The sequence below is a fragment of the Phyllobates terribilis genome, unplaced genomic scaffold, assembly GCF_046119375.1.
Source record: "Phyllobates terribilis strain yellow unplaced genomic scaffold, ASM4611937v1 Scaffold_27__1_contigs__length_16484149, whole genome shotgun sequence".
NCBI lineage: Eukaryota > Metazoa > Chordata > Amphibia > Anura > Dendrobatidae > Phyllobates > Phyllobates terribilis.
The window spans coordinates 6,426,695-6,449,332 of record NW_027362787.1 but is presented as its reverse complement, the minus strand read 5'-3'; the positions used below and the strand labels follow the sequence as shown (position 1 = coordinate 6,449,332).

General features: G+C 48.2%; 7 non-coding genes and 1 pseudogene across 7 annotated transcripts; all 8 read right to left on the bottom strand.

Annotated features, from left to right (window-relative positions):
- Nucleotides 1–3,635: 3,635 nt before the first annotated feature.
- LOC141177812 (U2 spliceosomal RNA) lies at nucleotides 3,636–3,826 on the bottom strand. The gene has a single exon (XR_012254357.1). It is a non-coding gene; the product is annotated as a U2 spliceosomal RNA (small nuclear RNA).
- A 6,390-nt stretch (nucleotides 3,827–10,216) lies between these two features.
- Nucleotides 10,217–10,407, bottom strand: LOC141176503 (U2 spliceosomal RNA). Its single transcript, XR_012253184.1, has one exon. It is a non-coding gene; the product is annotated as a U2 spliceosomal RNA (small nuclear RNA).
- A 1,115-nt stretch (nucleotides 10,408–11,522) lies between these two features.
- Nucleotides 11,523–11,713, bottom strand: LOC141176502 (U2 spliceosomal RNA). Its single transcript, XR_012253183.1, has one exon. It is a non-coding gene; the product is annotated as a U2 spliceosomal RNA (small nuclear RNA).
- Nucleotides 11,714–12,828: 1,115 nt separating this feature from the next.
- LOC141176501 (U2 spliceosomal RNA) lies at nucleotides 12,829–13,019 on the bottom strand. Its single transcript, XR_012253182.1, has one exon. It is a non-coding gene; the product is annotated as a U2 spliceosomal RNA (small nuclear RNA).
- Nucleotides 13,020–14,134: 1,115 nt separating this feature from the next.
- On the bottom strand, nucleotides 14,135–14,327 carry LOC141177695 (U2 spliceosomal RNA). Its single transcript, XR_012254266.1, has one exon. It is a non-coding gene; the product is annotated as a U2 spliceosomal RNA (small nuclear RNA).
- A 5,564-nt stretch (nucleotides 14,328–19,891) lies between these two features.
- On the bottom strand, nucleotides 19,892–19,969 carry LOC141178046 (U2 spliceosomal RNA; annotated as a pseudogene).
- Nucleotides 19,970–21,078: 1,109 nt separating this feature from the next.
- LOC141176500 (U2 spliceosomal RNA) lies at nucleotides 21,079–21,269 on the bottom strand. The gene has a single exon (XR_012253181.1). It is a non-coding gene; the product is annotated as a U2 spliceosomal RNA (small nuclear RNA).
- Nucleotides 21,270–22,384: 1,115 nt separating this feature from the next.
- On the bottom strand, nucleotides 22,385–22,575 carry LOC141176499 (U2 spliceosomal RNA). The gene has a single exon (XR_012253180.1). It is a non-coding gene; the product is annotated as a U2 spliceosomal RNA (small nuclear RNA).
- Between the last annotated feature and the right edge of the window lie 63 nt (nucleotides 22,576–22,638).

Below are 22,638 nucleotides of genomic sequence, written 5' to 3'. Positions count from 1 at the left end.
CCTGCCCGAAGAGACTTCTGCCCATCCAGACTCCACACAGGAGAACTTCCTGCACCCAGCATCAGATGCTTCACCCACTTTAACCGGTGTGCATGTCCAAGGATGCTCCAAAGCTGTGGTTACCTCAGAGTCTGTGCACCTCTACTACCTGGCGGAGGACCCCCTGTTGCCTCCTGAATCCTCTGGGATACCACTCGATGACAAATGGAGAGAGACTTCTCTACACTCGGTACTCGATACTTTGTCCGCTTCGTCCTGTGAGCCTGACAATGGGTACCCCAAAGTGGTAGTTACCCCCGAGTCTCTACACCCCTCCGACCAGGCGGAGGACCTCCAGTTGTCTCCAGAACCCTTCGGGGTGCTACCTGGTAGCGAAAGGACAGAGACTCTCCTATACTCTGTACCTGATAACTCGCTCGCTTCGTCCAGTGAGTCCAACCTAGTGTACTCCGAAGCAGAGGTTACTCCCGAGTCTCTACACCCCTCCGACCAGGCGGAGGACCTCCAGTTGTGTCCAGAACCCTTCGGGGTGCTACCTGGTAGCGAAAGGACAGAGACTCTCCTTTACTCTGTACCTGATACCTCGCTCGCTTCGTCCAGTGAGTCCAACCTAGTGTACTCCGAAGCAGAGGTTAATCCCGAGTCTCTACACCCCTCCGACCAGGCGGAGGACCTCCAGTTGTCTCCAGAACCCTTCGGGGTGCCACCTGGTGGTGAATGGACAGAGACTTTCCTATATCCTGGATCTGATACCTCGCTTGCTTCGTCCAGTGAGTCCGACCTTGTGTACTCTGAAGCAGATGTTTTCTCTGAGCCTCTGCACTCTTCTGACCCGGCGGAGGACCTCCAGTTGTTTCCTGAATTCTCCGGGGTACCACCAGATAACAAAGAGACAGTGACTTTTCCTCATTATGTACCTGATAACCCGTCTATTTCTTCCTGTGAGCTTGACAAGATGTACCTCGAAGCAGAGATTACCCCCAAGTCTTTGTCCCCCTCCAACCCGGTGAAGGACTTCCAGTCGTCTCCTGTACCCTCTGGGGTGCCACCTGAAAATATGTGGAGAGAGACTTCCTTGTGTGCTGTTCCTGGTACTCCACCCGTTTCGTCTGTTGCTAGGGATGGCTGGATAGGAGGTAGCATCCTAGCTAACCAGATGAAATCAATTTTTCCTGTGGACAGTGGAAGTGATCTCCTTGAAGTGAACGACTGGTCCTCGAATTCCCTGCGGAAGATTCTGGCAGGCCTGAAGAAGAGGGGGCGTAAGGGGGGGGTACTGTAACATACCTGGCGGCGTCCTTGCATGGTGGTCCATCTCCCACTGTGCAAGAGCGCGCACTTGATCTCCAGTCCAGAATGTCTCTCTGGCTTCCCTCCTTGCTGTCTGTCTGTTTTGGCTGCATAGGGCGACACCCGCTGAACTTCCTGTTTCTTGTACCTGCTGTGGACACGCCCCTGTTGCACCTTCAGCCTATTGCTGTCCATCTTTGGGTATTTATACCACCTTCTTCCTCAAGATGGCGCCTGAGCATTGTGTCCTGTCAGTCGGCTTTTTGTCTCTGACATGCCAGGTCCTATCCTGTTTTCCTGCCTGTTTTCCAGTTCTGTGTCTGAACTGTGGTCTGTTTTTGTGAACACGCTTCTTGCCTGTTCTTTCGCCTTCTAGGGGCCGTATTCCTAGATCTGCCTGTCTGTGCCTTGCGGTATCTGTTCCCGTCTGAACAGAGTCCTGTTTGTGTCCCTGCCTTGTGGTATCTGTTCCTGTCTGAACTGAGTCCTGTCTATTTCTCCTGTCTTGCAGTATCTGTTCCCATGTCTGAACTGAGTCCTGTCTATGTCTCCTGCCTTGTGGTATCAGTTCCCGTGTCTGAACTGAGTCCTGTCTGTGTACTCTTGCCTGCTGCCTTTCCTGGAGGCTGTATTTCCAGGCCTGTCTGAACACGCTCCTAGCCTGTTCCTCCCGCCTTCTAGGGGCCGATTACCTAGATCCGTTCCTGTATCTTGTCTGTCCTGTCTGAACACGCTCCTTGCCTGTTCGTCCCGCCTCTCTGGGGGCCGTATTCCCAGACCCGCTCCTGTATCCCGCTGCAGTGTCGGTCTCTTCCGTACACTCAGTTCCAGTCTGAACTCTCTCCTATCCTTTACCTGTTTTGCCTCTGTCTGTTCCTTTCCTTTTTCTGCAGAGTCTGAACTCGTACCTAACTCCTGCTTGTTGTCTCTGTACTCCCGTTTGTGAGTTTGTGGTCCCCTCGCTACTTCACTGCAAGTACCCTGTGGGTATCTGGCTCTGCCTTTCCCTTCCTGTCTGTTCCGTGTGAACAGAGCCCTGTCCGTCCTGCTCTGACTCCTTGCTCACTGCTCCGGCAGTCCTGTCCTGCCCTGCTTCTGCCCGCTGCTCCGGCAGTCCTGTCCTGCCCTGCTTCTGCCCGCTGCTCCGGCAGTCCTGTCCTGCCCTGCTTCTGCCCGCTGCTCCGGCAGTCCTGTCCTGCCCTGCTTCTGCCCGCTGCTCCGGCAGTCCTGTCCTGCCCTGCTTCTGCCCGCTGCTCTGGCAGTCCTGTCCTGCCCTGCTTCTGCCCGCTGCTTCGGCAGTCCTGTCCTGTCCTGCCCTGCTTCTGCCCGCTGCTCCGGCAGTCCTGTCCTGTCCTGCCCTGCTTCTGCCCGCTGCTCCGGCAGTCCTGTCCTGTCCTGCCCTGCTTCTGCCCGCTGCTCCGGCAGTCCTGTCCTGTCCTGCCCTGCTTCTGCCCGCTGCTCCGGCAGTCCTGTCCTGTCCTGCCCTGCTTCTGCCCGCTGCTCCGGCAGTCCTGTCCTGTCCTGCCCTGCTTCTGCCCGCTGCTCCGGCAGTCCTGTCCTGTCCTGCCCTGCTTCTGCCCGCTGCTCCGGCAGTCCTGTCCTGTCCTGCCCTGCTTCTGCCCGCTGCTCCGGCAGTCCTGTCCTGTCCTGCCCTGCTTCTGCCCGCTGCTCCGGCAGTCCTGTCCTGTCCTGCCCTGCTTCTGCCCGCTGATCCGGCAGTCCTGTCCTGCCCTGCTTCTGCCCGCTGATCCGGCAGTCCTGTCCTGCCCTGCTTCTGCCCGCTGCTCCGGCAGTCCTGTCCTGCCCTGCTTGTGCTCGCTGCTCCTGCAGCCCCGTCCTGCTCTGTTCTTGCCCACCGCTTTGGGCGTTCCCTCTCTGCTGTGGTTGTCTACCGCATCTGCGGTTCTGTGACCCAGTCTGTACTGGGTCTTAACCTTTCTGTGCTCCAGCCCGTCCTTTCGGCCAGTACCTCCCTGCCTGCATACTCGCCTGTATCCACCCCTCTGCATACCTGCCGTGTTTGCTTACATCCACCAGTCTGTGCCAGCCTAACCTGCCTGTTCCAGTAATTCCAGTGTGGGTCAACCCCCGTGTCCGGAGTTTGACCTGGAGTAGCACCTGGTCCCTCTGCCCGGTTTCTCCCTGGTGCACTGGCGTCGTATGCCGTCGTGCCACCTTGGTCGGATCGGCCAGATACTTAGTCACGCCCCTCCAGGCACTCTCCGGTCCATGGTCCAGTGGAACCACAACACCCGCACACGCCAGTCAGTCCGGGCGTGTGCATAACAAAAATGAACAAAAAACATTGAATTCAATTCTTTCTGATTTTAGAAACTGCATTAAAGAAGGGGTGCACCGGTCCTGGAGATACTGCAATACCAGGTCAATGCGTGGAGTGGACAGAGCAAGCTCTTTTTCCATCTCCCTGTTCTAAAAATCCATTTAATATATGGTCCCCAGATAGGGGACGTATCAGATATTAAACTGATAAGAACAGATTTTTTTTTTTTAATTTGGCTATCCCCTGCAGAGGGATAAAACCGTTTATTAAAACTTTAACAAATTACAAGCATAATTAAACAAATACCAAACGTTAAAAGACAAATGAAATTTACAAAACAAAAAAATACAAAGATTTTAAATAATTAGGTTCCATTGGTCAACAAGCCATTTTTTGGAAATATGTACATTCTTCTTTTTGTCAATTAAATAATAAGTATACATTTCACATAAACATAAACTTAAAACATCATTCACTGATAAAACATCTTGTTTAAAAATAGCAATGTTGCGCGCTTTCCAGAGAGATGACTTGGCGCAGTTCACTGTCTTCCAAGCCATTGTGTACTGGTCCATTGTGGGGCATTCCATAAGTCCGTATAGCACAGTTTTATATGTAAAGTCCTTGAGGTCTGCCACCCTTTCCAGTAGGGGGAGCAGTCTTCTCCAGAAATCCTTTGCAAAATTACATGTCCATAATAGATGTTCCACCGTTTCCTCTTCTTGGCATCCGGCTCTTGGGCAGATGGCAGACCGCACAAATCCTCTTCTGTATTGGAATGCCCGGCAAGGAAGACAGCGGTGCATGCAACTCCAAGCCAGATCTCTCTGTTCATTAAAAAGATAAAAAACGTTAATCATTTTCCAGATAGACATAGATTTGTCATCATCATATCTGTCAACATTACATATTTCCTCACTTTTTCGTATTTCTTTAATTAGTTTCTTACTATTTCTTAATTCCTCTATTTTCTTAGTCCCTAAATTAAAATCGGACACTATTTTCCTTAAAATCTCATAATGCGGCGACAAATTAAAAGCATGGGGCACAGATATATTTACTTCATACCATCCAAACTTTCTCATAAAAAATCCTGTATTAAAACGCATAAAAAAGGACCAATAGTGATTCTTAAAAAGGGCATTAAAACAGTAAACGAACAGATGGATTAAAAGAAACCTATTAAAATCTGGAAAATCTTTACCACCTTTTACTTTTGATTTCATCACGATTTCTCTTTTCAGCTTTTCCATTTTTGAGTTCCAAAAGAAGGTAAAACAGGTTTTGGTTATCTTTTTTAAAACATTAACAGGCGGGGGGAAAACCATGCTAAGATACAATAAAAGAGGTAAAATCACCATCTTTAAAACCAATACTTTACCCTCCATTGTAAGTCTCCTCATGTTCCACATACATATTTTCGTATTTACTTTCTGTGTAACTGTTTCCCAACTATCATAACCATCATTATTTTCAGTGAATGATATACCTAAAATGGAAATGGATTCGGAGACATTAATTGGTACATCACGTAAAATCATCCCCCCAACACTTAAAATGTTACACTTATTAAAATTGATTTTAAAACCAGAAGCTAGACAAAAGGATTGCACTTGATGGAGAGTGGCCGTAAGTGATGGTGCATCTGTACACAAGACCGCCACGTCATCCATGTAGCCTACAACCTTGGCCTCCAAACCACCGCTTCCAGGCAGAGGGACACCGCATATCTGTTTATTTTGGCGTATTGCACATAACATTGGTTCCAGTGCACAGATAAACAGTAGGGGGGACAGAGGGCATCCCTGTTTCACCCCTGACCGTAAAAATACCTCTTGTGTCTTAAAACCATTCACTAAAATCTTACTTGTACAATCCTTGTAAAATGCTTTAAGCGATAGTAAAAACCCTTCTGGTATGCCCATTTTCTCTAAAACTTTAAAAAGATAAAAGTGTGAGACACGGTCAAATGCTTTTTCAAAATCAATAGATAAAATCGCCATTTTCCCCTTTCTGTCTTTCACATCCTCAATACAGTCTTTCACTAAATTCAGATTGTCCCATATACTGCGCCCCGGCACCCCACACACTTGATTAGAATGAATAACTTTGCTGATGACTTCTTTTAGACGATTTGCACAAATTTTAGCCATTATTTTATAGTCACAATTTAAAAGTGTTATTGGTCTCCAGTTTTCTAATTTTGATTTATCGCCTTTTTTGTATAGGAGGGAGACTTCACCTTTCTTCCAGGAATTTAATAAAACCTTATTATTAAAAACCTCAGTAAACAAATAAAACAAATCATCTTTTAAAATATCATAAAAACATATATAAAATTCTATTGGGATGCCATCAGGACCAGGGACCTTTCCAGTTTTAAAACTTTTAATAGTTTTTAACACTTCTTGTTCCGTTAAAACTTGGGATAAAAACTTTTGGGATGCGGGATCTAAAACAGCTGTTAGTCCTTGCAGCGAATCATCCATTAATTTATTATCTATATTTTTTCCATTAAAAAGATTAGAAAAAAAAACCTCAACTTTACCCAGCATATTTTTTATATTATTCTCACCATCTATATGGTCAATTATCACTTTTTCTTTTTTATTTTTCCTAAAAAAATATCTGGAACACTTTTCATTTTCTTCTATATGTTGTACTCTAGAACGAAAAATTATCTCTTTTCCTTTTTGTTCTAGCCATTTTGAAATCTCTTCTTTTAAGTTTGAAATATCAAGTTGTACATCTATCCCATTGTCTCTGAGCTTAAATAATGTTTGTAGGCGGGTATTTAAAATTCTATATTCTTCATATTTTTCTTTGGCTCTACATATACTCTTTTTAATAAAAAAGTCTTTTATTTTTACTTTCATTCTATCCCACCATACACTCATAGTCTCATTTGTTTTTTTCCCTTTTCTACATTTCCTATAAAACTCAATAAAATCTGATAAAATCTGCGGGTCGGTTAAAAGGGATACGTTCATTTTCCAGCTTTTCTTACCACATTTTTTGTTGTCATTTACTTTTATGGTAAAGGATAAAAGTTTATGGTCTGAAAATATATTAGTTAAAACTTCACATTTGGCAGGTATTGTTTTATCTGAACCAAAAATAAAATCAATCCTAGAGCTACAATTAGCATTGCTCCAAGTGAAACCGGCGTCCTCTGGGCTGTCACTATGACACTCTTTATATATGTCTATCAATTTAGCATCTTTGACTATATCATGTAGCATACCTGAGGTTTTATCGTAGTTCCTGCTTACAGAGCTGGAGCGCCGGTTTTCACCTTTTAAAACACAATTAAAATCCCCTGCTAAGATAAAAGGTTCAGAGTTATTAATGAATAATGGTAAAAGATCAAGCATTTCGGCTCTTTCATTTTTCTCTGGGGATCCATAAAAATTTAAAAACTGCCATCTAATACCATCAATAAAAGCTTTCACTAATAAAATACGACCTGGTAAAATTTCCTGAATAAAATCAATTAAAACGTTCCCTTTAAAAAGTATGGCTACACCCGCTGATCCTGCAGCATTCGATCCGGACCAGACAGATGGCCCACACTTCCACTCATCTTTATATTTTTGATATGACATTTCATGTGGGATATTACATTCTTGCAGAAAAAATACAGATGCAGTAAAACACGTAAAAAAATTAAAAAGAGCAGTTCTTCTCGTGTTAGATTTTATGCCTCTCACGTTGAGGGAAATACCTTTGAGTTCAGCCATCATTAGAAAATGTAAAAATTTTACTTAGGCAACTAAGAGCAACGGATTTACCTGTCCGATGAACCTGATCAGACCACTGGGCTTGCGCCTCCCTCCTCATCTGATAGTATCGTCACGAGAGTCTCCGTGGAGGAGGAAAGATTACCACATTTATATAAACCCGACGCTACACTGGCATAGCTCGGAGGGCTGGCTGGCAGAACCCGCTGGGTCTCCATTGGCTGGCCATGCAGTTCCTCATCAGGTGGGTCCCCGAGGGGTTCCGCCGCCCCTGTTTGACCTGTAGAAGGTCGTCCTATAGGAGGAGGTTGCGCACAAGGCAGAGCCTCTGACTCTTCAGAGGCAGCAAGATCCCGGTCCCCACCTGTAGCAGCGGAGACCGAAACCCCTGAGGGTCCAGCGTCCACGTCCCCTTCTGGAGAAGTGTCCATCTGTTCACCTCCTGCTGCCTCCTCCGAACCACCCTTTTTCTTTTTCTTAGGACCCACCTTTATCCACTCAGCGCCCTCAGCACTAGGAGACCCAGACTGGGCATGGGCTTCTGTGTCGGCCTTTTGCCGGTCCCTTTTGACCTTACCAGTAGTGCCCTTCTGCTCCTTCTCAGCCCTCCTTTTGGACTCCCGCAGGTCCTGCAGCCAGGTTTTGGGATTTGGTATTTTACCTGTCATAGACTCTGGAGACACTTCACTATTTGGTACGCCCTTATTGTCTCCAGAGGCTCCAGGTTGTTGTTCCTCCTCCTGAGGGGTGGTCTGATCTTTTGGTCCTTGGTCGGACGTCTTGGACTTCCCCTTTTGCTCATCTTCCCGAAATCTGTGAGGGCAAGAAAAATAAAAGTGACCTGGAGTCTGGCAAAAACTGCATTTCTTTTCCTTAGGGCATTCTTTTGTCTCATGTTCTTCACTAGCACAATTTCTACATGATACATGACAGTTTTCTTTTGAATGACCATAGCGCCCACAGTTTCTGCAATATACTGGCATCCCAGAAAAGAAGAAATCCCCATTTGTTTGCCCAATTTTGAAACGGGCAGGGGGGAGCCGTATACCACCTGGTGTATTTGGATCTCTTGTACACTTCACAAGGAATTTCCACTTAGATGTCCATATGTTATATTCGTTTAATATCTTCCCAATACATTTAACACTTTTAAAATAAATTGCTAGAAATGACATTACTTCTGGAGCAGAAACAAAGGGCGAAAATACTTTTACAATAACCAGTCTTACCTCATCCAGGACGTGCTCAACAATTTGTATCCCTTTCAAAACAGGACTATTTTCAACTTTTTTTAACTTTTCTAGTACATCTCTAAAAATACCTTCTCCGGTGAATGTGATGTCATAGTCACCTCTTCTGGGATAATCCTGGATGGAGAGAATTTCATTCCTTTGTACGCCAAGAAGGTTCCTGAGCACGTCCTGGACTACATACCCTAATTTCCTCATATCCGAGCCACCCGCCGTGAAGTGAACTCGGATAGAGTTTTTTAGCCTCGCATAAAGAGGCACGAGGTTAGGGTCAACCTCCATGGAAAAACGCAACAAGGTTGCAAATTGGAGCCGCTTGCAATCTGCGCTCCCAGTGTTCTGGCAGCGAAAAACACCTGGAAGCTGGGGGATCGCAACTCGTTACCCTGGGACTAAGCCCTCTCCCTAATAGCAGCAAGCAGGTTAAGTCCACCAAAGTGGACGATCCTGCCAGGCCAAGGAGAGGGGTACCCGAGTGCCCTTCAACCACAATCTCCTGCAATAAAGCACTTGATCGTAGCCAAAAGGCCGAGAAGCGATAACCAGAATTGGTTTCAAACTACGGAGCCACCCAAGGATCCTGAAAAGTCCATTTGTGGAGATGAGCTCCTGGACTCCCGTTAAGAAGACATGTTGTCAACCTCTAGATCCCTTACATGCCTGCACTTTTCGGCTTGCTGCTGCTGCAATCCACGCGTTTTAGATCTGCATAACTCCACCTCTTTAAACACAGCACCTTCACCCCCTGCTGTTCCCACCCGCCTCAACACCGTTGGAAGGGAGGAGAACCAATTAAGGCGGGGGGTGGGGTGGAACGAGCAGCTGTCTACCCTTAGCAGGAGGGCTCCTGATTACATACCTCTCCTGCTGCTGCTGCTGCTGGCTGTCCAGCAGCAGACTGAAGGTGGCTGCTGCTGTGCACAGGTATATAAAGGCTCAGAGCCTATTATGACACGCGCAGCCAGCGTTCCATTGCCACATTTCATCTACTGCAGGCAGGATACCTGGCTGGCTGAATGTCGCTGAGAAGCTCACAGAGACCGCCATAAGCAACAGTTTAACAGAATGCCACAGACTAATCAACCAAACTTTTTGGGTTGGGTTCTCTTTTATAGTCTGCAGGCATTAAATGAAAGAAGTCAGTGTTCCAGCAGAAGGAGACAACGTTTCAGAAAAGGCATTGTAGCAAACCAAAAAAGAAATTTTAAGCGCAGCAGAGTAACCAGCGCACATACCTGTTAGCTCAGGTGAGTTTAAAAGGCTGCTGTTGATAACAAGGGCATTTGCTAAATAGATGGTGTGTGTGCAACAATATACTGAAAGGTCAATTATATTGTGCAGCTTATCTCACCACCTGTAGTTATTTAGGTGAAAGCTCCAAAATGCTTGCCTAATATGTCTGTTTATCCAAAAGGAAGTAAAAAGGGAGAGCTAGAAAGATAGCATTGCATCACATTACATGGCAATGCAATGCACAGTTGCTGAAGTTGAACCAAAATGAGCTTGTAATCTGGCTTCTGCAACTTTGAACATGAAAAATCCAATGAGGAGAAGAAAAGCAAAGCCAAAGAGTCCATCCCAAAATCCGACAAACAAGCAAAATGAAGAAAAAACATTGAATTCAATTCTTTCTGATTTTAGAAACTGCATTAAAGAAGGGGTGCACCGGTCCTGGAGATACTGCAATACCAGGTCAATGCGTGGAGTGGACAGAGCAAGCTCTTTTTCCATCTCCCTGTTCTAAAAATCCATTTAATATATGGTCCCCAGATAGGGGACGTATCAGATATTAAACTGATAAGAACAGATACTACACTTGATCTTAGCCAAAAGGCCGAGAAGCGATAACCAGAATTGGTTTCAAACTACGGAGCCACCCAAGGATCCTGAAAAGTCCATTTGTGGAGATGAGCTCCTGGACTCCCGTTAAGAAGACATGTTGTCAACCTCTAGATCCCTTACATGCCTGCACTTTTCGGCTTGCTGCTGCTGTAATCCACGCGTTTTAGATCTGCATAACTCCACCTCTTTAAACACAGCACCTTCACCCCCTGCTGTTCCCACCCGCCTCAACACCGTTGGAAGGGAGGAGAACCAATTAAGGCGGGGGGTGGGGTGGAACGAGCAGCTGTCTACCCTTAGCAGGAGGGCTCCTGATTACATACCTCTCCTGCTGCTGCTGCTGCTGGCTGTCCAGCAGCAGACTGAAGGTGGCTGCTGCTGTGCACAGGTATATAAAGGCTCAGAGCCTATTATGACACGCGCAGCCAGCGTTCCATTGCCACATTCCATCTACTGCAGGCAGGATACCTGGCTGGCTGAATGTCGCTGAGAAGCTCACAGAGACCGCCATAAGCAACAGTTTAACAGAATGCCACAGACTAATCAACCAAACTTTTTGGGTTGGGTTCTCTTTTATAGTCTGCAGGCATTAAATGAAAGAAGTCAGTGTTCCAGCAGTAGGAGACAACGTTTCAGAAAAGGCATTGTAGCAAACCAAAAAAGAAATTTTAAGCGCAGCAGAGTAACCAGCGCACATACCTGTTAGCTCAGGTGAGTTTAAAAGGCTGCTGTTGATAACAAGGGCATTTGCTAAATAGATGGTGTGTGTGCAACAATATACTGAAAGGTCAATTATATTGTGCAGCTTATCTCACCACCTGTAGTTATTTAGGTGAAAGCTCCAAAATGCTTGCCTAATATGTCTGTTTATCCAAAAGGAAGTAAAAAGGGAGAGCTAGAAAGATAGCATTGCATCACATTACATGGCAATGCAATGCACAGTTGCTGAAGTTGAACCAAAATGAGCTTGTAATCTGGCTTCTGCAACTTTGAACATGAAAAATCCAATGAGGAGAAGAAAAGCAAAGCCAAAGAGTCCATCCCAAAATCCGACAAACAAGCAAAATGAACAAAAAACATTGAATTCAATTCTTTCTGATTTTAGAAACTGCATTAAAGAAGGGGTGCACCGGTCCTGGAGATACTGCAATACCAGGTCAATGCGTGGAGTGGACAGAGCAAGCTCTTTTTCCATCTCCCTGTTCTAAAAATCCATTTAATATATGGTCCCCAGATAGGGGACGTATCAGATATTAAACTGATAAGAACAGATACTACACTTGATCTTAGCCAAAAGGCCGAGAAGCGATAACCAGAATTGGTTTCAAACTACGGAGCCACCCAAGGATCCTGAAAAGTCCATTTGTGGAGATGAGCTCCTGGACTCCCGTTAAGAAGACATGTTGTCAACCTCTAGATCCCTTACATGCCTGCACTTTTCGGCTTGCTGCTGCTGCAATCCACGCGTTTTAGATCTGCATAACTCCACCTCTTTAAACACAGCACCTTCACCCCCTGCTGTTCCCACCCGCCTCAACACCGTTGGAAGGGAGGAGAACCAATTAAGGCGGGGGGTGGGGTGGAACGAGCAGCTGTCTACCCTTAGCAGGAGGGCTCCTGATTACATACCTCTCCTGCTGCTGCTGCTGCTGGCTGTCCAGCAGCAGACTGAAGGTGGCTGCTGCTGTGCACAGGTATATAAAGGCTCAGAGCCTATTATGACACGCGCAGCCAGCGTTCCATTGCCACATTCCATCTACTGCAGGCAGGATACCTGGCTGGCTGAATGTCGCTGAGAAGCTCACAGAGACCGCCATAAGCAACAGTTTAACAGAATGCCACAGACTAATCAACCAAACTTTTTGGGTTGGGTTCTCTTTTATAGTCTGCAGGCATTAAATGAAAGAAGTCAGTGTTCCAGCAGAAGGAGACAACGTTTCAGAAAAGGCATTGTAGCAAACCAAAAAAGAAATTTTAAGCGCAGCAGAGTAACCAGCGCACATACCTGTTAGCTCAGGTGAGTTTAAAAGGCTGCTGTTGATAACAAGGGCATTTGCTAAATAGATGGTGTGTGTGCAACAATATACTGAAAGGTCAATTATATTGTGTAGCTTATCTCACCAACTGTAGTTATTTAGGTGAAAGCTCCAAAATGCTTGCCTAATATGTCTGTTTATCCAAAAGGAAGTAAAAAGGGAGAGCTAGAAAGATAGCATTGCATCACATTACATGACAATGCAATGCACAGTTGCTGAAGTTGAACCAAAATGAGCTTGTAATCTGGCTTCTGCAACTTTGAACATGAAAAATCCAATGAGGAGAAGAAAAGCAAAGCCAAAGAGTCCATCCCAAAATCCGACAAACAAGCAAAATGAACAAAAAACATTGAATTCAATTCTTTCTGATTTTAGAAACTGCATTAAAGAAGGGGTGCACCGGTCCTGGAGATACTGCAATACCAGGTCAATGCGTGGAGTGGACAGAGCAAGCTCTTTTTCCATCTCCCTGTTCTAAAAATCCATTTAATATATGGTCCCCAGATAGGGGACGTATCAGATATTAAACTGATAAGAACAGATACTACACTTGATCTTAGCCAAAAGGCCGAGAAGCGATAACCAGAATTGGTTTCAAACTACGGAGCCACCCAAGGATCCTGAAAAGTCCATTTGTGGAGATGAGCTCCTGGACTCCCGTTAAGAAGACATGTTGTCAACCTCTAGATCCCTTACATGCCTGCACTTTTCGGCTTGCTGCTGCTGCAATCCACGCGTTTTAGATCTGCATAACTCCACCTCTTTAAACACAGCACCTTCACCCCCTGCTGTTCCCACCCGCCTCAACACCGTTGGAAGGGAGGAGAACCAATTAAGGCGGGGGGTGGGGTGGAACGAGCAGCTGTCTACCCTTAGCAGGAGGGCTCCTGATTACATACCTCTCCTGCTGCTGCTGCTGCTGGCTGTCCAGCAGCAGACTGAAGGTGGCTGCTGCTGTGCACAGGTATATAAAGGCTCAGAGCCTATTATGACACGCGCAGCCAGCGTTCCATTGCCACATTCCATCTACTGCAGGCAGGATACCTGGCTGGCTGAATGTCGCTGAGAAGCTCACAGAGACCGCCATAAGCAACAGTTTAACAGAATGCCACAGACTAATCAACCAAACTTTTTGGGTTGGGTTCTCTTTTATAGTCTGCAGGCATTAAATGAAAGAAGTCAGTGTTCCAGCAGAAGGAGACAACGTTTCAGAAAAGGCATTGTAGCAAACCAAAAAAGAAATTTTAAGCGCAGCAGAGTAACCAGCGCACATACCTGTTAGCTCAGGTGAGTTTAAAAGGCTGCTGTTGATAACAAGGGCATTTGCTAAATAGATGGTGTGTGTGCAACAATATACTGAAAGGTCAATTATATTGTGCAGCTTATCTCACCACCTGTAGTTATTTAGGTGAAAGCTCCAAAATGCTTGCCTAATATGTCTGTTTATCCAAAAGGAAGTAAAAAGGGAGAGCTAGAAAGATAGCATTGCATCACATTACATGGCAATGCAATGCACAGTTGCTGAAGTTGAACCAAAATGAGCTTGTAATCTGGCTTCTGCAACTTTGAACATGAAAAATCCAATGAGGAGAAGAAAAGCAAAGCCAAAGAGTCCATCCCAAAATCCGACAAACAAGCAAAATGAACAAAAAACATTGAATTCAATTCTTTCTGATTTTAGAAACTGCATTAAAGAAGGGGTGCACCGGTCCTGGAGATACTGCAATACCAGGTCAATGCGTGGAGTGGACAGAGCAAGCTCTTTTTCCATCTCCCTGTTCTAAAAATCCATTTAATATATGGTCCCCAGATAGGGGACGTATCAGATATTAAACTGATAAGAACAGATTTTTTGATTGAATATATCTTTTATTAGCACAAAAAATAAGTTAACAGACAGTGTACAGTGCCGCAGCCCAGTACACACAGAATTCTACATCATATTTACATAGCATGAGGATACGACGCACTAACTAGACACATCACACCCCTATGCTACACAAAACACTCAATCTGAAAGAAAAAGCATGTCAATCAATACAGTACGACGAACCGTGATAAGGGATGGGGATTGGGAAAAAGGGGATGGGGAGGGGAAAATCACAGGCCCGAAGCTTTATTGAAAGACAAGACACATAAGGGGAGAGGGGGAGGAGGGGTTTAGTCCTCGTCCTCGTCCTCCGGACCGTCCATGATGGAATAGTCTCTGAGCAGGCTGTGGATCAGCCTGCGGCAGTCCTGGATGGACATCCTCTCCCTCCTCAAGATGAGCCGGTTCCTGGCGACCCAAACGGCATCCTTGAAGCAGTTCATAAGGCGCCAAGCCTCCTGGATGGCTCCGACGGTATGAACCCCAGGGAAGAGTCCGTAAAGCACAGAATGGTGCGATAGGCTCGCCCTGGGGACAGAGTTCCTCAGGTCGTCCTCAAGTGCAGTCAATAGGCGCTGTGCAAATCCGCAGTCCCAAAAAGTGTGCAAAGATGTTTCCTCCACGAAGGGGCACCTTGGGCAGTACCGGGTCTTGCACAGGTTCCGGGCATGCATGAATGACCGGACGGGCAGTCCGCCCTGAATCGCCATCCACGACAAGTCCTTGTGCCCGTTGGTCAGCCTGTCAGACGACACATTTGTCCACACAGTCTCCAGCGTGTCCTGGTGAAGTCCTGTGATGTTCTCCACGTCATCCTTGGCTCTGATTAGCTTGTGGATAGTTTTGGGCTTCCACAAGTCGGGCTTGAGTCCCTCCAGTTGATGCTCCCCCACAAATCGAACGACGTCTCCGTAGAACCATGGCGTCGTCCAGTTGTAGGGGAAGGAGCTGTCCCACTTGTCCCAGCCGAGTCGCCTCCAAAGAGGAAGCAGGAAGAAGCGAGACATGGACCTGCCCGCGGAGCCATTCTTGACTTGCAAAGTCCGGCGGACACAATCACACACAAAAGAGGATCGCAGGAGGGTGGGGATATCTGGAACGCCCTTCCCACCCTTGCGAGGCTCCTTGTACATGACGGCCCGCCTGACTCTGTCCATCTTGGATCCCCAGACAAAGTGAAACACTGTCCTGGTAATGGCCCTGCACACAGTGACGTGTGGGGGCCAGGCCTGCGCCGTGTACTGCAAGACGGGCAGGACCTCATTACGCAGGACGAGTGCCTTACCCTCACAAGTGAGGTGTCTGAGGCTCCAGAGTCCGATCCGTTGCTTCACCTTGGCCAAGCGTTCTTGCCAGGACTTGAGGGCCGCTCCTTCCTTCCCGAACCAGACTCCCAGCACCTTGAGGAAATCCGGTTGAATGTTGAAGGGGAAGGGGGCGGAGGAGGCCGGCTGCCAATCCCCGAAGAGCATGGCTTCCGACTTCCTGCAGTTGACTTTGGCCCCTGAAGCCCGGCCGAACCTCTCACACGTCTGGACGAGGGCGTCGACTGAACCACGATCAGCGCAGAAGACGGTGACGTCGTCCATGTAGAGCGAGCACTTGACCTCGTGTCGTCCCGGACCCGGTGCGGTGATCCCTCTGATCTCTCCATTCTGCCGGATAGCCTCTGCGAAGAGTTCTATAACACAAACAAAAAGAAGAGGTGATAGAGGGCAGCCTTGTCTGACCCCAGAGAGGACAGGGAAGGGGTCAGTCTTCCAGCCGTTCACCAACACCGAGCTGTGGATATCAAAATACATCAGACGGACATACGAACAAAACATGTTACCCAAACCTAACCGGTGCAGAGCTCGGCCCATGAACTCGTGGGAAACCCGGTCGAAGGCCTTCTCCTGATCCAAGGAGACCAGGGCCGCGTGTGCGCGGCGGACCTTGATGTACTCGACCGTGTCCCGCACGAGAGCGAGGCTGTCTGCGATGCGACGTCCAGGGATGCCGCAGGTCTGGTCCGGGTGGATGATCCGTCCGATGACCATCTTAAGTCGTGTCGCCATCGTCTTGGCCAGGATCTTGTAGTCCACGTTGAGCAGAGTGATGGGACGCCAATTCCTCAGGTCGCACCTCTCTCCCTTCCGCTTGTACAGGATCGTGACCATTCCTTCCCTCAAAGATGGAGGCATTCTACCCTCCACCACCATCTCCTCGTACAGGTCCAACAGGTCCGGACAGATGAGGTCTCCCAGCGCTACATAGAGCTCCGCTGGAAGACCATCACTGCCCGGGGTCCTGCCGGTCCTAAAGGATTTAGCGGCAGAGAGCAATTCGCCCACCATCAGAGGTTTGTCCAAGGCTGCCGTGCCTGCAGGATCAAGATGGTTAGTGATACCTGACAGGAACTTATCAGCAGCGTCGGGGTCGGTAGTCTTGTGGGAGTAGAGTTCGCTGTAGAAGTCGCTGACGACCCTCATCACGTCCTCCTTCCCACGTCGCATGTTTCCGCTCTCGTCTCGCAGCTCGTTCAGGGGCGTGTGACCGGCATGAAGTTTCCTGAAAAAGAATGAGTTACATTTCTCACCCTTCTCCAGATTCTCCACTTTGGAACGGAAGATGATTCGCTTGGACTCCTCCTCAAAGTGCCTTTTCAGGCTCTTCTTGGTCTCCTCCAGCTCCTCCCTCACGTCCCAGCCGCAGTGAAGAAGGTCCTGCAGCGACCGCAGCTCGCGCTGCAGCCCTCTGAAGTCCCTCCTCTTCTCACACTCCTGTTGTCGACCCTTGGCCTGAAAGAAACAGCGAAACTCAAGTTTAACATATTCCCACCAATCAGAGACTGCTTGGAAGCTACCCTTGTAGGACTGCCACATTGCGTAGGCTGCTCTCAGCTCCTCCACGACTTCATCCTGAGCCAGCAGAGCACAATTCAGCTTCCAGGAGCCGGGGCCGGACGGAAAACCGTCGCCGAGGACACCTTGTAAGTGAATGGCTCTGTGGTCGGAGAAGAAGCAGGAGACCATCGAGTGCCTACTCTGCCTGACTGCCCGAGAGGTGAACACAAAGTCAATCCTGGAGCGGAGTGAGCCATCGGGTCGGCTCCACGAATAGTTCGTGGAGCCTCTCCCCATGGAGCCCACCACGTCCTGAAGAGAGGCCTCGGTTACCATCTCGATGAGCAGCTTGGACGTGATGTCCAACTTGGCAGATGTGCCAGAACTACGACCGTCCTCCTCGATGGGGCAGTTGAAATCCCCGGCCATCACTAAGGTCCTGGTGGTGGCAAGCTGAAGCCGCAGGGTCTGGAAAAGCTCCAAACGCTCATTCTTCAGTGGGGACGCATACACGTTGATGAACCTGACAGGTTCTCCCGCCCAGTTGCCATCTACAACAAGAGCCCTGCCGCAGATGAGCTCCTGGACGGACTCAAGCGTGAATGCGCCCCCCCTGATCAGAATTGCGACCCCCGCAGACTTGCAGTCACCCCCACCGGACCACTAGGATGGACCGTGGGACCACTCCCTGGCCAGATGTTTGAAGGACCTAGAGGAGGGAAGGGAACATTCCTGCAACATATAAACATCACACAACTGGGAAGTAAGGAAGGCATAAATAGTCTGACGTCTGAACTTGTCCTTGATGCTCCTGACATTAATGGAAAATAAGTTAATATTAGCCATCATGTAGGGAAAAAAGAAAAAGTTAGCGCAGGCAATACACCTTAGTTACCACTCCGGTCGGGTGGTCCCTCGTCGGTGTTGACTGCTGGTGACGGGATCACCAGCAGGCCCTCTTCCTCCATCTGGTCAAGCAGCGCGGCCTCAATCTCGGCGACCACCAGTTCCTCCTCTTCTGGCTCGGCCACCAGGGTCTCAACCATGTGCTCCATCTCTTCTGGCTCAGGGAGGGTATCCTCCTTTTCGCCTACGAAATCCAGAATCTTCTTTTTGGAGGATTCAGTAGCAGGGCTGTCCTCCACCTTCCTCTTTCCCCGGGTTGGAACTGGGGAGACAAGAAGGGGAAAATCCTCCTCGGAATAGATAGCGGCGGGTGGAGGAAAGGTTAATTCCACCGCTACCATGGTCTGGGGAGGGAGAGTGGCTGCCGGGGCAGGGGAAAGGACACCTGCTGAGGAGTAGGGGAAGGAGGAAGAGGAAGTGGAATCCTCAGCAGGGGTGGCCGGGGTGGGGGGGGATTGGACGGGGGTGGCAGGGGGAGGGATCGAGAGAGGGGTGACAGAACTCTTACCCTCCTTTGACTTTTTCTTCTGCTTCGGAGCTGCTGGGACCGTCGCTGGGGCTTTGGCCACCGACTCCTTGACCGCTTTGGCCTTGGTCGTCTCGGCCTTGGCCGCTGGGGCCTTGGTCGTCGCGTCCTTGACCTTCACAGGCCTGGTCGTCGGGGCCTTGTCCTCCGTAGCTGGGGTCGTCGCAACCACCGATGCCCAGGATCTCTCACGCCTGGGGCAATCCTTGTACAGATGAGCCGCCAGCCCACACAGGTTGCAGGACGTCTTCTTCGGGCAGTCCTTCGAGCTGTGTCCCGTCACTCGACAAATCCTGCAGGCATCCTCCTTGCAGTCCTTCATCTCGTGGCCGTTCTTGCCGCATCTCCTGCAGTTCCGCGGCATGTCCGGGTAATAGATGAGGCCGTAGGAGTTGCCCAGGGAGAATGTCGGGGGCAGGTGCCGAAGTCCGTCTGAGTACGCCAGGTCCCTGTGAAGTCTAACGGTCACCGACCACTTACCTGTCCAGAAGCCGAGTCCATTCAGGATGTGAGAGGGTTCCTTCACAACCAAACAGAAGCGTCTCAGGAAGGTACAGATGTCTTTGCCTGGGGTGTGCGGGTTGCGCATGGAGACCGTGATCCTCCTTTCATCCCTCTGGATAGGGCAGCTACCTGTAAAGGCAGAGAAAGAATTATCCGGTCCTTTTGTGCTTACCATTTCCCAGAACCTCCTGCAGGTGTTCACAGTGGCGAAGGTGACGAAGAAGATCCCCGTCAAGAAGGTCTGGATGCTGAGGGTGTCCGACCTGGAGAAGCCTCGATCCAGCAGCATCTTCTGGCAGAACACGTCCGAGGACATGTCCGGCACCCTCCCATCCACTTCCTTCAGCTTCAGGGCCACCGTCTGCCGCATCCATGGCTCCAGGGCTGGAGCTTCGTGGCGGGGCTTCTGGGGTCCCTTCTGCTGGCCAGTCGTGGAGGCAGAGTCCTTGGGGTCAGAATCGGCTCCTGGCTGGGCCCTCCTGGCTGTCCCCAGCTCCAGGCTCTTCTTTTCGGCCTTCCTCGCAGCGCTTGCCATGGCTTTCCTCCTGCAGTTACTTCTTGGAGCTGGATCTGGAACTCTTCCCGGAATGGGTGGAGCTATGCAGATTCTTCTCCCGTCGTGTTCTGGACAAATTCCCCGAAAGGTCTTTGTCTCGATGATTTTCTTCCTCGAAGATTCCACAGGACAGCCCGATTGTTCTCCGAGTCTTCGTCTTCTTCTGGATTCTTTAGAGCTTCTTCCTCCCACCGATATCCGCCTTCGTTCTCTGATGTCAGCTGGGCTCCGAAGCTCTTCTCCTTCCGAGTTCGATCGCTCTCGTCAAGTGTAGATCGTAGCTCTTGTGTTCTTAAAAGAACAGATACTACACTTGATCTTAGCCAAAAGGCCGAGAAGTGATAACCAGAATTGGTTTCAAACTACGGAGCCACCCAAGGATCCTGAAAAGTCCATTTGTGGAGATGAGCTCCTGGACTCCCGTTAAGAAGACATGTTGTCAACCTCTAGATCCCTTACATGCCTGCACTTTTCGGCTTGCTGCTGCTGCAATCCACGCGTTTTAGATCTGCATAACTCCACCTCTTTAAACACAGCACCTTCACCCCCTGCTGTTCCCACCCGCCTCAACACCGTTGGAAGGGAGGAGAACCAATTAAGGCGGCGGGTGGGGTGGAACGAGCAGCTGTCTACCCTTAGCAGGAGGGCTCCTGATTACATACCTCTCCTGCTGCTGCTGGCTGTCCAGCAGCAGACTGAAGGTGGCTGCTGCTGTGCACAGGTATATAAAGGCTCAGAGCCTATTATGACACGCGCAGCCAGCGTTCCATTGCCACATTCCATCTACTGCAGGCAGGATACCTGGCTGGCTGAATGTCGCTGAGAAGCTCACAGAGACCGCCATAAGCAACAGTTTAACAGAATGCCACAGACTAATCAACCAAACTTTTTGGGTTGGGTTCTCTTTTATAGTCTGCAGGCATTAAATGAAAGAAGTCAGTGTTCCAGCAGAAGGAGACAACGTTTCAGAAAAGGCATTGTAGCAAACCAAAAAAGAAATTTTAAGCGCAGCAGAGTAACCAGCGCACATACCTGTTAGCTCAGGTGAGTTTAAAAGGCTGCTGTTGATAACAAGGGCATTTGCTAAATAGATGGTGTGTGTGCAACAATATACTGAAAGGTCAATTATATTGTGCAGCTTATCTCACCACCTGTAGTTATTTAGGTGAAAGCTCCAAAATGCTTGCCTAATATGTCTGTTTATCCAAAAGGAAGTAAAAAGGGAGAGCTAGAAAGATAGCATTGCATCACATTACATGGCAATGCAATGCACAGTTGCTGAAGTTGAACCAAAATGAGCTTGTAATCTGGCTTCTGCAACTTTGAACATGAAAAATCCAATGAGGAGAAGAAAAGCAAAGCCAAAGAGTCCATCCCAAAATCCGACAAACAAGCAAAATGAACAAAAAACATTGAATTCAATTCTTTCTGATTTTAGAAACTGCATTAAAGAAGGGGTGCACCGGTCCTGGAGATACTGCAATACCAGGTCAATGCGTGGAGTGGACAGAGCAAGCTCTTTTTCCATCTCCCTGTTCTAAAAATCCATTTAATATATGGTCCCCAGATAGGGGACGTATCAGATATTAAACTGATAAGAACAGATACTACACTTGATCTTAGCCAAAAGGCCGAGAAGCGATAACCAGAATTGGTTTCAAACTACGGAGCCACCCAAGGATCCTGAAAAGTCCATTTGTGGAGATGAGCTCCTGGACTCCCGTTAAGAAGACATGTTGTCAACCTCTAGATCCCTTACATGCCTGCACTTTTCGGCTTGCTGCTGCTGCAATCCACGCGTTTTAGATCTGCATAACTCCACCTCTTTAAACACAGCACCTTCACCCCCTGCTGTTCCCACCCGCCTCAACACCATTGGAAGGGAGGAGAACCAATTAAGGCGGGGGGTGGGGTGGAACGAGCAGCTGTCTACCCTTAGCAGGAGGGCTCCTGATTACATACCTCTCCTGCTGCTGCTGCTGCTGGCTGTCCAGCAGCAGACTGAAGGTGGCTGCTGCTGTGCACAGGTATATAAAGGCTCAGAGCCTATTATGACACGCGCAGCCAGCGTTCCATTGCCACATTCCATCTACTGCAGGCAGGATACCTGGCTGGCTGAATGTCGCTGAGAAGCTCACAGAGACCGCCATAAGCAACAGTTTAACAGAATGCCACAGACTAATCAACCAAACTTTTTGGGTTGGGTTCTCTTTTATAGTCTGCAGGCATTAAATGAAAGAAGTCAGTGTTCCAGCAGAAGGAGACAACGTTTCAGAAAAGGCAATGTAGCAAACCAAAAAAGAAATTTTAAGCGCAGCAGAGTAACCAGCGCACATACCTGTTAGCTCAGGTGAGTTTAAAAGGCTGCTGTTGATAACAAGGGCATTTGCTAAATAGATGGTGTGTGTGCAACAATATACTGAAAGGTCAATTATATTGTGCAGCTTATCTCACCACCTGTAGTTATTTAGGTGAAAGCTCCAAAATGCTTGCCTAATATGTCTGTTTATCCAAAAGGAAGTAAAAAGGGAGAGCTAGAAAGATAGCATTGCATCACATTACATGGCAATGCAATGCACAGTTGCTGAAGTTGAACCAAAATGAGCTTGTAATCTGGCTTCTGCAACTTTGAACATGAAAAATCCAATGAGGAGAAGAAAAGCAAAGCCAAAGAGTCCATCCCAAAATCCGACAAACAAGCAAAATGAACAAAAAACATTGAATTCAATTCTTTCTGATTTTAGAAACTGCATTAAAGAAGGGGTGCACCGGTCCTGGAGATACTGCAATACCAGGTCAATGCGTGGAGTGGACAGAGCAAGCTCTTTTTCCATCTCCCTGTTCTAAAAATCCATTTAATATATGGTCCCCAGATAGGGGACGTATCAGATATTAAACTGATAAGAACAGATACTACACTTGATCTTAGCCAAAAGGCCGAGAAGCGATAACCAGAATTGGTTTCAAACTACGGAGCCACCCAAGGATCCTGAAAAGTCCATTTGTGGAGAT